The sequence below is a fragment of the Arachis ipaensis genome, chromosome B8 (genome assembly GCF_059453495.1).
Source record: "Arachis ipaensis isolate K30076 ecotype BB chromosome B8, ASM5945349v1, whole genome shotgun sequence".
NCBI classification, from domain to species: domain Eukaryota; kingdom Viridiplantae; phylum Streptophyta; class Magnoliopsida; order Fabales; family Fabaceae; genus Arachis; species Arachis ipaensis.
Genome location: NC_142443.1, coordinates 37,368,266 through 37,382,710, shown reverse-complemented (window position 1 = coordinate 37,382,710; position 14,445 = coordinate 37,368,266). Strand labels below are relative to the sequence as shown.

General features: G+C 37.1%; 1 non-coding gene and 1 pseudogene across 1 annotated transcript; both read left to right on the top strand.

Moving 5' to 3' along the window:
• The first annotated feature begins 1,046 nt into the window (after positions 1 to 1,046).
• LOC148547718 (uncharacterized) lies at positions 1,047 to 1,966 on the top strand (annotated as a pseudogene).
• A 9,395-nt stretch (positions 1,967 to 11,361) lies between these two features.
• On the top strand, positions 11,362 to 11,469 carry LOC148547717 (small nucleolar RNA R71). Its single transcript, XR_015897539.1, has one exon. It is a non-coding gene; the product is annotated as a small nucleolar RNA R71 (small nucleolar RNA).
• The last annotated feature ends 2,976 nt before the right edge of the window (positions 11,470 to 14,445 follow it).

The window sequence follows — 14,445 nt, the reverse complement described above, 5'->3', positions numbered from 1 at the left end:
TTTATGAGTGACAAGCAAAAGATATACCTTGCCCTTTCATAGTACATTCTATTAGTCTAAAATGGAATTGGTTATTGTTATTTATTATAAGTAATGGATTTAAGGTTAATAATTGCTAGTTAATAATGTTATTCAGTTATTTGTTACATGTTGGTCTGAAAAGCTGTGTACTTTTTTAATAGAATATTTTGCATGATTCTTTATGAGTAGTCTGACATAGGAACAAAGATAGGAAATGATTTAAAGGTAGAGGACCATTTCAGGTTCATTAAATAAATGTTAGGGACCATTATGGGTTCATTTATTGTATCTCAAGGACTATTTTGTATCACAACAAAAGTTACTTAATTGTTGTGTTCGCATGCAGAGTCTGATTTCTGTTGTCCACGAGGTCATGCCTCATGTCCACCATAGATTCTGCGTGTGACACCTATGGAGAAACTTTAACAAGCAGTAAAAAGATTTAAAATTAAGGGGATTATTCTGGGAATACGCAAGATCAACTACATATCAAGATTTCTCTGACAACATGAAGAAGATTAAGAAAATTAATGAAGATGCTTGAAATTACCTGAACAAGTGGCCTAGGGACTCATGGACAAAGTTAGCATTTATTCATAGCCTAAAGCTTGACAATATCTGCAATAATGCATGCGAGGTCTTTAATGCAAGAATTAAAGAAGCAAGACCCAAGCCAATCATCACTCTACTTGAGGAGGTCAGAACGTTTGTGATGAGAACAATCGCTAAAAATAAAGTTAAGCTTGCCAACCATATAGGGAAGCTACCACCAGTGGTTCAAAGTAGATTAGACAAGATTAGAAAGGAGTCTAAAAATGGAATGCCAATCTGAACTAGAGATGATGAGTATGAGAAGTTTGAAGTGCATGGTCATCCAACAGACATGGTAGTGGATTTGGGCAAGCGGCTGTGCACATGTCAGTTTTGGATGTTAACAGGTAATTAACCAGCATTTAGATCCTCTTTTTTGCAAATATTTAAATACTTTAATAATACATTTGCATTGTTTGTTATTTTCTTTAGGAATGCCTTGTGTGCATGCTTGTGTAGCTCTTGCAAGGGTGAATAAAATACCTGAAGATTTTTGTCATAAATGGCTCATCATGGACTCATATAGAGACACTTATGCACATTATATAAATTCTTTGCCTGGACAAATCCTGTGAGAGAAATCTGAGCACAATAGGCCACAAACTCCAAAGACCAAGAAAAAGACTGGACCACTCACAAAGAAAAGGAGAAAGGATGCAGTGAGGGCAATGGAGGAAGCAAAAAATCTAAGATTACTGGGGTCCTAAAGAGACAACTTAAACTCTTCACTTGCAGATACTACCTACAGAAGGGACACACAAAGAGGAGTTGTTCAAAGAAGAAGCAGCTGATGTTGCATCTGCTCTTGTTGCTGCAGCTGCGCTTGCTGCTGCTAAGACAAAATCCAATGCACAAGAAAATGCAACACTAGGATCAACTGTTGATCCAAATTCTGTTGCAGTAGATGCTGTTGATGTTCCTGCTCAAACTCCTCCAGATGCACCTGCTCAAGCTCCTCTAGATGCACTTGCTCAAGCTCATCATGTTACTGTAGCAGTTGATGTCCAGAAAGTTGAGATCAAACTTTCTCAACTAAACTACTCAAATGCACAACAGTCTCAAAAGGTAGGTCCATTTAGTTTAACAGACCACATTTAAAATTATTGTGCACATTCATACTAAATTTATGTACTATTTAAAGGAAATAGGGTCCATTTACGAGGCCATCCAAGTTGCAGACCAGAAGGAGGTCCTCACCACCATCAGGATTGGTCACTTTGTATCCATTACAAGGAACAAGTTCAGCCACAGCTTTCAGACTGGCCAATTTCTTGAAATTTATCCCAACGCCTGGCTTCAAGCCATCGAAAAAAAAAGAAATGAAGATGTAATTGATGGCAGTAGACCGTTTTGAATGATACTATGAATCTTTTTGTGAATGATACTTTTATTTTGTGGCTTAGGTTTATGACAGTAGATTATTTATCTATTTGGATACAATATAAGAATGATGACACTCTCTATCCTTGCTATGGGTGTATTTTGAATTTAAAACTAGTCTTTATTTTTGTGAGAGAATTGCCACTGATATGACAAGGATTTAACTTGTTAAAAGTCATTGTTAGTTTTCTTGAAACTCATTATATATATATATATATATATATATATATATATATATATATATATATATATATATATATATATATATATATGACAATTTGTTCCACCTTGATTCTTTTTTGTAATATTTTTTCAATAATTTTGTTGGATGACAGAAAAAATTTACTTTATGTTTATAACATGACTAACAACTTGAACATTTGCAATGACACTTTTTCTTTCTTCTACTACACATTAACTCTAAACACATTAAAACAAATTCATCCTCAAACTTTAACTACCAACATGAAACCAGCAGAATCATAAAACAAGCCAACAATAACATGCATGTATAATTTTTGAGTTCTAACTTCAGCTTCTAACTTTCTAATTCTCCAAGCCAAATTCACCCTCACTTGGTCACCATCCTTGGTATAAATTACCCTTCCACCGACGTCTTCTTCTTCAATGTCAGTCCAGACAAATAAACCACACCACCTCTTTCCATTAACATTGTAGTCACCTAAAGAATCGCTTGTTAGAGTTAGCCTCTATTGTGGACCACCAAAGAACAGGACGGCAGCCACACCCACACCACTGTGGAACACTCAATACTCTACTTCGATTGAAAATCCTTGTGTTGGACCGCATGAAACTCTGTCTTCCACTTGCAATCATGATCCTAAAATCAGAAGGGAGTAAGGAGACGAAGAACCAGAAAAAAATGAGAAGAAGAAGAAGAGGAAAAAATCACGGAAGCAATTTAGGTTATAAAAGGGGGACAACGATCAAATTGGAGCTAATCAAATTTTATGCCATGTCATTTAATCATTTTTGTGTCCAGCATGATAAGAATTGGCCACATCACTGACGGCGTTGGTGTACGAAATCGTGATTGTTCATTCCTTAGTAACGGCGCCAAAAACTTGGTGCGCACGTTCATAATCTTAATTCTTTTTCACAACTTCGCACAACTAACCAGCAAGTGCACTGGGTCATCCAAGTAATAAACTTTACGTGAGTAAGGGTCGATCCCACGGAGATTGTCGGCTTGAAGCAAGCTATGGTCACCTTGTAAATCTCAGTCAGGCAGATTCAAATGGTTATAGAGTTTTAATAGTTAAAAGATAAATAAAACGTAAAATAAAGATAGAGATACTTATGTAATTCATTGGTGAGAATTTCAGATAAGTGTATGGAGATGCTTTTGTTCCTTCTGAACCTCTGCTTTCCTACTGTCTTCATCCAATCATTCCTACTCCTTTCCATGGCAAGTTGTATGTTGGGCATCACCGTTGTCAATGGCTACATCCCGTCCTCTTTGTGAAAATGGTCCAAATGCGCTATCATCGCACGGCTAATCATTTGTCGGTTCTCGATCATGTTGGAATAGGATCCATTGATCCTTTTGCATCTGTCACTACGCCCAAAACTCGTGAGTTTGAAGCTCGTCACAGTCATCCCTTCCCAGATCCTACTCGGAATACCACAGACAAGGTTTAGACTTTCCGAATCTCAGGAATGGCTGCCAATAATTCTAGCTTATACCACGAAGACTCCGATCCTTCGGAATGGAGGCTAAGAGATACGCATTCAAGCTTGTTTTCATGTAGAGCGGAAGTGGTTGTCAGGCACGCATTCATAAGTGAGAATGGTGATGAGCGTCACATAATCATCACATTCCTCATGTTCTTGTGTGCGAATGAATATCTTAGAGAAGAAATAGGCTTGAGTTGAATAGAAAAACAATAGTACTTTGCATTAATTCATGAGAAACAGCAGAGCTCCACACCTTAATCTATGGTGTGTAGAAACTTGAAGAGAGAACTTTTGCGTGATCTAGAATTCAGAATAAATTTTCGTTGCAAGTATAGATTCTAAACGAACAAAAGTCCTTTCTTACAAACGTTTTGGTTGTCACAAGTAACAAACCCCTAAATAAATCGATAACCGAAGCATTTAAACCTCGGGTCATCTTCTCAAGGAACTGCAGGGAAGTATGTTCTTATTATTGGTTATGAGTTTTGTAAATTGGGGTTTGAAAGTAAGGAACAAGCAATTTAATTGACAAGCAAAATAAATAAATAACTGTAAAATAAACTCTTGGCAAGGTATGAGAGTTTGGAATTTCTATCCTAGTTATCCTTATCAGGTGTGATGAGAATTGGATTTTAATCCCACTTAGTTAAGTCAAGTGGACTAATTAGATTGATCCTCAAGTTCTAGTCAATCCCTGTGGGACGACTAGCTTTAGAGCGATCTAGATTAATTAGGAATCTGCCAATTTCAACCACTGCTGAGTTTGACAACTCAAGTGTTACCAATTACTTAACCAAAGCCAAAAGGAAGAAAATATCTAAATTAAATTAAGAGCATTCATAAATAGAATAAAACAATCATAAACTGAAATACCTCAAGTAATATTAATTAAGAAAATCATAACATGAATGTAGCATAAGCCAAATTGAAAAGATAAATAATGATTAAAGGTATATAATAAAAGTAGAAAATAAATAAGAGAAACATTGAACCTGCACTTGAAGAGAAGTAATCCTAAAATTAAGAGAAATCCTAATCCTAAAACCTAAGAGAGAGGAGAGAACCTCTCCCTCTAAAAATTACATCTAAAACTATCCAAAAATGAATAATTGCCAATCTCCCTATATGGATGCATTCCCCCACTTCATAACCTCTAATCTATACCTTCTGAACTTGGATCTGGGCCAAAAAGGGCTTCAGAAATTGCTGGGAGCGTTTTCTGTAATTTCAGGTGCGTGGCGTCTGTCATGCGTCCGCGTGGGTCACGCGGTCGCGTCACCTGGAGTTTTTCTTGTCACGCGTTCGCTTCACTCATGCGTCCATGTCGTCTGTGTTCTGCTCATGGCACGCGTCCGCGTTAGTCACGCGTTCGCGTCGCTGCCTTTCCGCGCTGGGCATGCGGCCGCGTCGTCCACGCGTTTGCGTCGCTACCAGTTTCTTCAAAAACTCCATTTTGTGCTTTCCTTCCATTTTTGTATGTTTCCTTTCCACCCTTTAAGTCATTACTGGCTTTAGAATATCTGAAACTACTTAACACACAAATCACGGCATCGAATGGTAATAAAGGGTAATTAAAATAAATAATTTTAAAGCATAGGAAACATGTATTTCACATATATCACATAATAAGGAAGGAAAAGTAAAACCATGCAATTTACATGAATAAGTGGGTGAAGGATTGAATAAATCTCTTGATATGAGCACAATATATATCATAAAATATGGGTTTATCAACCTCCTCACACTTAAACAATAGCATGTCCTCATGATAAGTCCAAGATAAAGAGTAAGGTAAGGTTAAAGTGGTGGAATCTCATGCAATGCAATCTATCCTAAATGCAACTACCTAAATGAGTCATGCAATTCTGATTTTTATTAACTTGTATATAAAACTTACATGTAGTTAAATTAATTCACATTCTCAAGGAATTATATATGCGTAGCCAAACCCTGGATAATGTTAAAGCACTTTAACAATTGAGATGGGTAAAAATATTTTTCAAACTTGCAAGACAATTAACAATTTAAGCAGAGATATATGGTGATGAGTGGTATGCAAAATTGTGATCATCAACAATGGCGCCAAAGACTTGGTGCTCTCAAAGGTGAATCACACTTTGTCACAACTTTGCACAACTAACCAGCAAGTGCACTGGGTCATCCAAGTAATAAACCTTACGTGAGTAAGGGTCGATCCCACGGAGATTGTCGGCTTGAAGCAAGCTATGGTCACCTTGTAAATCTCAGTCAGGAGGATTCAAAATGGTTATAGAGAATTGATAATTAAAACATAATTAAACTATAAACTAGGATAGAGATACTTATGTAATTCATTGGTGAGAATTTCAGATAAGCGTATAGAGATGCTTTCGTTCCTCCTGAACCTCTGCTTTCCTGCTGTCTTCGTCCAATCATTCCTACTCCTTTCCATGGCAAGCTGTATGTTGGGCATCACCGTTGTCAATGGCTACATCCCGTCCTCTCTGTAAAAATGGTCCAATGCACTGTCACTGCATGGCTAATCATCTGTCGGTTCTCGATCATACTGGAATAGGATTTACTATCCTTTTGCGTCTGTCACTATGCCCAGCACTCGCGAGTTTGAAGCTCGTCATAGCCATCCCTTCCCAGATCCTACTCGGAATACCACAGACAAGGTTTAGACTTTCCAGATCTCAAGAATGGCCGTCTATGGGTTCTAACTTATACCACGAAGATTCTAATATCTCGAACTCGGTCCCCTGTATTAGATATCTAAGAGATACTCATTCTAGCTTGTTTGCATGTAGAACGGAAGTGTTTGTCAGGCACGCGTTCATAAGTGAGAATGATGATGAGCGTCACATAATCATCACATTCATCATTTTCTTGTGTGCGAATGGATATCTTAGAATAGGAATAAGCTTGAATTGAATAGAAAAACAATAGTACTTTGCATTAATCTGTGAGGAACAGCAGAGCTCCACACCTTAATCTATGGTGTGTAGAAACTCTACCATTGAAAATACATAAGAACAAAGTCTAGGTATGGCCGAATGGCCAGCCTCCATGATCTCAGAACTAAACGTCCAAAGATTGTAAATACAATAGTAAAAAGTTCTATTTATACTAAACTAGTTACTAGGGTTTACAGAAATGAGTAAATGATGCAGAAATCCACTTCTGGGGCCCACTTGGTGTGTGCTTGAGCTGAGCATTGAGCTTTACACATGTAGAGGCTTCTCTTGGAGTTGAACGCCAGTTTGTAACCTGTTTCTGGCGTTTAACTCCACTTTGCAACCTGTTTCTGGCGTTTAACTCCAGAATAGGGCAGGAAGCTGGTGTTGAACGCCAGTTTGTGTCGTCTAAACTCGCGCAAAGTATGGACTATTATATATTTCTGGAAAGTCCTGGATGTCTACTTTCCAACGAAATTGAGAACGTGCCATTTGGAGTTCTGTAGCTCTAGAGAATCCACTTTGAGTGTAGGGAGGTCAGAATCCAACAGCATCTGCAGTCCTTCCTCAACCTCTGAATCTGATTTTTGCTCAAGTCCCTCAATTTCAGCCAGAAATTACCTGAAATCACAGAAAAACACATAAATTCATAGTAAAGTTCAGAAATGTGATTTTTATTTAAAAACTAATAAAAATATATTAAAAACTAACTAAATCATACTAAAAACTATGTAAAAACAATGCCAAAAAGCGTATAAATTATCCGCTCATCACAACACCAAACTTAAATTGTTGCTTGTCCCCAAGCAAGTGAAAATCAAATAGGATAAAAAGAAGAGAATATACTATAAATTCTAAAATATCAATGAAACTTAGCTCCAATCAGATGAGCGGGACTTGTAGCTTTTTGCCTCTTGAATAGTTTTGGCATCTCACTTTATCCATTGAAGTTCAGAATGATTGGCATCTATAGGAACTCAGAGTTCAGATAGTGTTATTGATTCTCCTAGTTCAGTATGTTGATTCTTGAACACAGCTACTTTATGAGTCTTGGCCGTGGCCCTAAGCCCTTTGTTTTTCAGTATTACCACCGAATACATAAATGCCACAGACACATAACTGGGTGAACCTTTTCAGATTGTGACTCAGCTTTGCTAGAGTCCCCAATTAGAGGTGTCCAGGGTTCTTAAGCACACTCTTTTCTTTACTTTGGACCTTGACTTTAACCGCTCAGTCTCAAGTTTTCACTTGACACCTTCACGCCACAAGCACATGGTTAGGGACAGCTTGGTTTAGCCGCATAGGCCAGGATTTTATTCCTTTAGGCCCTCCTATCCACTGATGCTCAAAGCCTTGGATCCTTTTTATTTACCCTTGCCTTTTGGTTTTAAGGGCTATTGGCTTTTTGCTCTTGCCTTTTGGTTTAAAGAGCTTTTGGCTTTTTCTGCTTGCTTTTTCTTTTTCTTTTTCTCTTTTTTTTTTTGCTATTTTTCTTTTCTCTTTTTTTTTTCTACAAGCTTTTGTATTCACTGCTTTTTCTTGCTTCAAGAATCAATTTTATGATTTTTCAGATTATCAAATAACATTTCTCATTTTTCATCATTCTTTCAAGAGACAACATATTTAACATTCATAAACCACAATTTCAAAAGACATATGCACTGTTCAAGCATTCATTTAGAAAACAAAAAGTATTGTCACCACATCAAAATAATTAAACTAGTTTCAAGGATGAATTCGAAACCATGTACTTCTTGTTCATTTGTAATTAAAACAGTTTTCATTTAAGAGAGGTGATGGATTCATAAGACATTCATAACTTTAAGGCATAGACACTTAAATACTAATGATCATATAGTAAAGACATAAACATAAATAAAACATAAAGCATAGTAAACGAAAAACAGAAAAATAAGAACAAGGAGATTAAGGAACGGGTCCACCTTAGTGAGGGTGACGTCTTCCTCTTCTTGAAGAACCAATGGTGCTTTTGAGCTCCTCTATGTCTCTTCCTTGTCTTTGTTGTTCCATCCCTAGTGATTTTGGTGCTCCTATCCTTAGTTGCTCCCAATAGTTGTGTGGAGGAAAATGCATTCCCTGAGGTATCTCAGGAATTTCATGGTGAGGAATTTCCTCATGCTCTTGTTGAGCAGTCAAATGCTTTACCACTGAGCTATGGACCCTTGAGATGAATCTCTCCATCTCCCATGACTCAGAGGTGGAAGCTTTTGTCTTCCCTTTCCTCTTTCTAGAGGTTTCTCTGGCCTTAGGTGCCATAAATGGTTATGGAAAAACAAAAAGCAATACTTTTACCACACCAAACTTAAAAGGTTTTGATCGTCCCCGAGCAAAAGAAGAAAGGAAGTAGTAGAAGAAGAAGAAAATAAAGGAGATGGAGGTGTGTGAATGGTTCGGGCACTGGGGGTTTAAGGTGGTTATGATGTGTGAAAAGGAAGGAGTGATGGTTTGAATTTGAGTGGGTGGGTGTAGGTGGGTGTATGATGGTTTTGGAGGGGAATTGGAGGTGATTATTGGAGGTTATTTTGGGGAAGAATATTGTGGAAAGGTGTGAAGAGGAGAGAAGAAGTGGTGGGGATCTTGTGGGGTCCACAGATCCTGTGGGGTCCACAGATCCAGTGGGGCCAAGGTCTTAACATCCCTGCTCCAATTAGGCGTGTAAAACGCCCTTGCTGTGCAATCCTGGCGTTTAACGCCAGACTGTTGCTTGTTTCTGGCGTTAAACGCCCAAATGTAGCCTGTTTCTGGCGTTTAACGCCAGGTAGATGCTTGTTTCTGGCGTTAAACGCCAGACAGATACTTGTTTCTGGCGTTTAAATGCCAGAATGCTCCTCCTCCAGGGTATGCTGTTTTTCATTCTGTTTTTGATTTTTCAGTAGTTTTTGTGACTCCACATGATCATCAACCTAATAAAATACGAAATAACAAAAAGAAAATAAAATAGATATGATTAAATAACATTGGGTTGCCTCCCAACAAGCGCTTCTTTAATGTCAATAGCTTGACAGTGAGCTCTCATGGAGCCTCACAGATAATCAAAGCAAGGTTGGAACCTCCCAACACCAAACTTAGAGTTTGAATGTGGGGGTTCAACACCAAACTTAGAGTTTGATTGTGGCCTCCCAACACCAAACTTAGAGTTTGACTGTGGGGGCTTTGGTTGACTCTGCAGTGAGAGAAGCTTTTCATGCTTCCTCTCCATGGATACAGAAGGAGAACCTTGAGTCTTAAACACAAGGTAGTCCCTATTCAGTTGAAGGACCAACTCTCCTCTGTCCACATCAATCACAGCTCTTGTTGTGGCTAGGAAGGGTTTTCCAAGGATGATGGATTCATCCTCTTCCTTCCTAGTATCTAGGATTATGAAATCAGCAGGGATGTAAAGGCCTTCAACCTTTACTAACACGTCCTCTACTTGTCCATAAGCCTGTTTTCTTGAGTTGTCTGCCATCTCTAATGAGATTCTGGCAGCTTGCACCTCAAAGATCCTAAGTTTCTCCATTACAGAGAGTGGCATTAAGTTTATTCCTGACCCCAGGTCACACAGAGCCTTCTCAAAGGTCATGGTGCCTATGGTACAGGGTATTAAGAATTTGCCAGGATCCTGTTTCTTTTGAGGTAATTTCTGCCTATCCAATGCATTTAGTTCATTGGTGAGCAAGGGAGGTTCATCTTCCCAAGTCTCATTACCAAATAGTCTGGCATTCAGCTTCATGATTGCACCAAGGTACTTAGCAACTTGCTCTTCAGTAATGTCTTCATCCTCTTCAGAAGAAGAATACTCATCAGAGTTCATGAAGGGCAGAAGGAGGTTCAATGGAATCTCTATGGTCTCTAGATGAGCCTCAGATTCCTTTGGTTCCTCAAAGGGAAACTCCTTATTGGTCATTGAACGTCCCAGGAGGTCTTCCTCACTAGGATTCATGTCCTCCTCCTCCCTTGTAGGTTCGGCCATGATGGTCAAATCAATGGCCTTGCACTCTCTCTTTGGATTTTCTTCTGTATTGCTTGGGAGAGTACTAGGAGGAGTTTCAATGACCCTTTTACTCAGCTGGCCCACTTGTGCCTCCAAATTTCTAATGGAAGACCTTGTTTCATTCATAAAACTCATAGTGGCCTTAGATAGATCAGAGACTATATTTTCTAAGCTAGATGGATTCTGCTTAGAATTCTCTGTCTGTTGTTGAGTGGATGATGGAAAAGGTTTGCTATTGCTAAATCTGTTTCTCCCACCATTATTAAAGCCTTGTTGAGGCTTTTGTTGATCCTTCCATGAGAAATTTGGATGATTTCTCCATGAGGGATTATAGGTGTTTCCATAGGGTTCACCCATGTAATTTACCTCTGCTATTGTAGGGTTCTCAGGATCATAAGCTTCTTCTTTAGAAGATGCCTCTTTAGTACTGTTGGATGATTCCTTCAATCCATTCAGACTCTGAGAGATCATATTGACTTGCTGAGTCAATATTTTATTCTAAGCCAATATGGCATTCAGAGTATCAATTTCAAGAACTCCTTTCCTCATAAGCATCCCATTACTCACAGGATTCCTTTCAGAAGTGTACATGAACTGGTTATTTGCAACCATGTCAATGAGTTCTTGAGCTTCTGCAGGCGTTTTCTTTAGGTGAATGGATCCACCTGTAGAATAGTCCCGTGACATCTTTGATAGTTCAGACAGACCATCACAGAATATATCCAGGATGGTCCATTCTGAAAGCATGTCAGAAGGACACTTTTTGGTCAGTTCCTTGTATCTCTCCCAAGCTTCATAGAGGGATTCACCTTCTTTCTGTTTAAAGGTTTAAACATCCACTCTAAGCTTACTAAGCTTTTGAGGAGGAAAGAACTTGGCTAAGAAAGCCGTGACCAGCTTATCCCAAGAGTTCAAGCTATCTTTAGGTTGAGAATCCAACCATATTCTAGCTCTGTCTCTTACAGCAAACGGGAAAAGCATAAGCCTGTAGACCTCGGGATCAACCTCATTGGTCTTAACAGTGTCACAGATCTGCAAGAATTCAGTTAAGAACTGAAAATGATCTTCTGATGGAAGTCCATGAAACTTATAGTTCTGTTGCATCAGAGAAACTAATTGAGGCTTTAGCTCAAAATTGTTTGCTCCAATGGCAGGGATTGAGATGCTTCTTCCATGTAAGTTGGAATTTGGTGCAGTAAAGTTACCAAGTATCTTCCTTGCATTGTTATTATTTTCGGCCATGTCTCCTTCTTTTTCGAAAATTTTTGTCAGATTTTCTCCAGAGAGTTGTGCTTTAGCTTCCCTTAGCTTCCTCTTCAGAGTCCTTTCAAGTTTCGGATCAGCTTCAACAAGAATGTTCTTATCCTTATTCCTGCTCATATGAAAAAGAAGAAAACAGAAAAGAAAAGGAATGCTCTATGTCACAGTATAGAGATTCCTTTATGTGAGTAGAAGAAGAGGAGAATAGAAGAAGGAGAAGAGAAAAACTTGAAAATTAATTAAAATAAAATAAAAATATTTTTGATTTTATTTTAAATATTAATTAGAATTCGAAAATTTAAAAAGAAAAATAAAATTGAATCAAATTAGAATTTAAAACAAATAGTTAATTAAAAGGAAATTTTGAAAAAGAGGGGAGGAATTTCAAAAATTAGAAAGAGAGAGTTAGTTAGGTAGTTTTGAAAAAGATATGATTGAAATAGTGAACTTTTAAAATCAAACAAAAAGTCAAGTAGTTAATTGAAAAAGATTTGAAAATCAATTTTTGAAAAGATAAGAAGTTAGAAAAGATTTTGAAATTGATTTTGAAAAAGATGTGATTGACATTTATTTTGAAAAAGATTTGAAAGAGAAATTTAAAAAGATTTGATTTTGAAAATTAAAGTTGATTGCTTGACTAACAAGAAACAAAAAGATAGTATTTTAAAATTTAAAGAATGAACCTTTCTTAATAGGCAAGTAACAACTTAAAATTTTTGAATCAATCACATTAATTGTTAGCATTAATTTTGAAAATATGAAATCGAAATAAGAGAAAGATTTTGAAAATAGATTTTTAAATTTTCGAAAATATTAAGAAGAAAATTGAAAAAGATTTGATTTTTGAAAAAGATTTGAAAAAGATAGAATTTTTTTAAAATTAAAAATTTGATTTGACTCATAAGAAACAAATAGATTTTAAAAATTTTTGAAAAAGTCAACTCAAATTTTCGAATTTTATGAGTGAAAAAAGGGAAAGATATTTTTTTTATTTTTTTTGAATTTTTAATGATGAAAGAGAAAAACATCAAAAAGACTCAATGCATGAAAATCTTGGATCAAAACAAATAATGCAAGCAAGAACACTATGAATGTCAAGATGAACACCAAGAACACTTTGAATGTCAAGATGAACACCAATAACTTATTTTTGAAAATTTTTAAGAAAAGAAAAACATGCAAGACACCAAACTTAAAAATTTTTAATGTTGAGACACTAACAAATTGAGAATGCATATGAAAAACAAGAAAAGACACAAAACATAAAAATATGAAGATCAAACAAGAAGACTTGTTAAGAACAACTTGAAGATCATGAAGAACAAGAAAGAAACTCAATGCATGTGTTCTTCAAAAATTTAAGAAAAGTTAAAAGCATGCAATTGACACCCAACATACAATTCACTAGACTCAAACAAGAAACATCAAATTATTTTTGATTTTATGATTTTGTTAAACTTTTTTTTGGTTTTTTCGAAAATTATTTTGGGAAAAACGAAAAAGAAATTTTTTTTTTGTATTATTTTCGAAAATAAGAAATAAAAAGCTTCAAAATAAAATAAAATTACCTAATTTGAGCAACAAGATGAACCGTCAGTTGTCCAAACTCGAACAATCCCCGGCAACGGCGCCAAAAACTTGGTGCACGAAATTGCGATCATCAACAATGGCGCCAAAGACTTGGTGCTCTCAAACGTGAATCACACTTTGTCACAACTTCGCACAACTAACTAGCAAGTGCACTGGGTCGTCCAAGTAATAAACCTTACGTGAGTAAGGGTTGATCCCACGGAGATTGTCGGCTTGAAGCAAGCTATGGTCACCTTGTAAATCTCAGTCAGGCAGATTCAAATGGTTATAGAGAATTGATAATTAAAACATAATTAAAATATAAACTAGGATAGAGATACTTATGTAATTCATTGGTGAGAATTTCAGATAAGCGTATAGAGATACTTTCGTTCCTCCTGAACCTCTGCTTTCTTGCTGTCTTCATCCAATCATTCCTACTCATTTCCATGGCAAGCTGTATGTTGGGCATCACCGTTGTCAATGGCTACATCCCGTCCTCTCTGTGAAAATGCTCCAATGCGCTGTCACTGCATGGCTAATCATCTGTCGGTTCTCGATCATACTAGAATAGGATTTACTATCCTTTTGCGTCTGTCATTACGCCCAGCACTCGCGAGTTTGAAGCTCGTCACAGCCATCCCTTCCCAGATCCTACTCGAAATACCACAGACAAGGTTTAGACTTTCCGGATCTCAAGAATGGCCGTCCATGGGTTCTAACTTATACCACGAAGATTCTAATATCTCGGACTCGGTCCCCTGTATTAGATATCTAAGAGATACTCATTCTAGCTTGTTTGCATGTAGAACGGAAGTGTTTGTCAGGCACGCGTTCATAAGTGAGAATGATGATGAGCGTCACATAATCATCACATTCATCATGTTCTTGTGTGCGAATGGATATCTTAGAATAGGAATAAGCTTGAATTGAAAAACAATAGTACTTTGCATTAATCTGTGAGGAACAGTAGAGCTCCACACCTTAATCTATGGT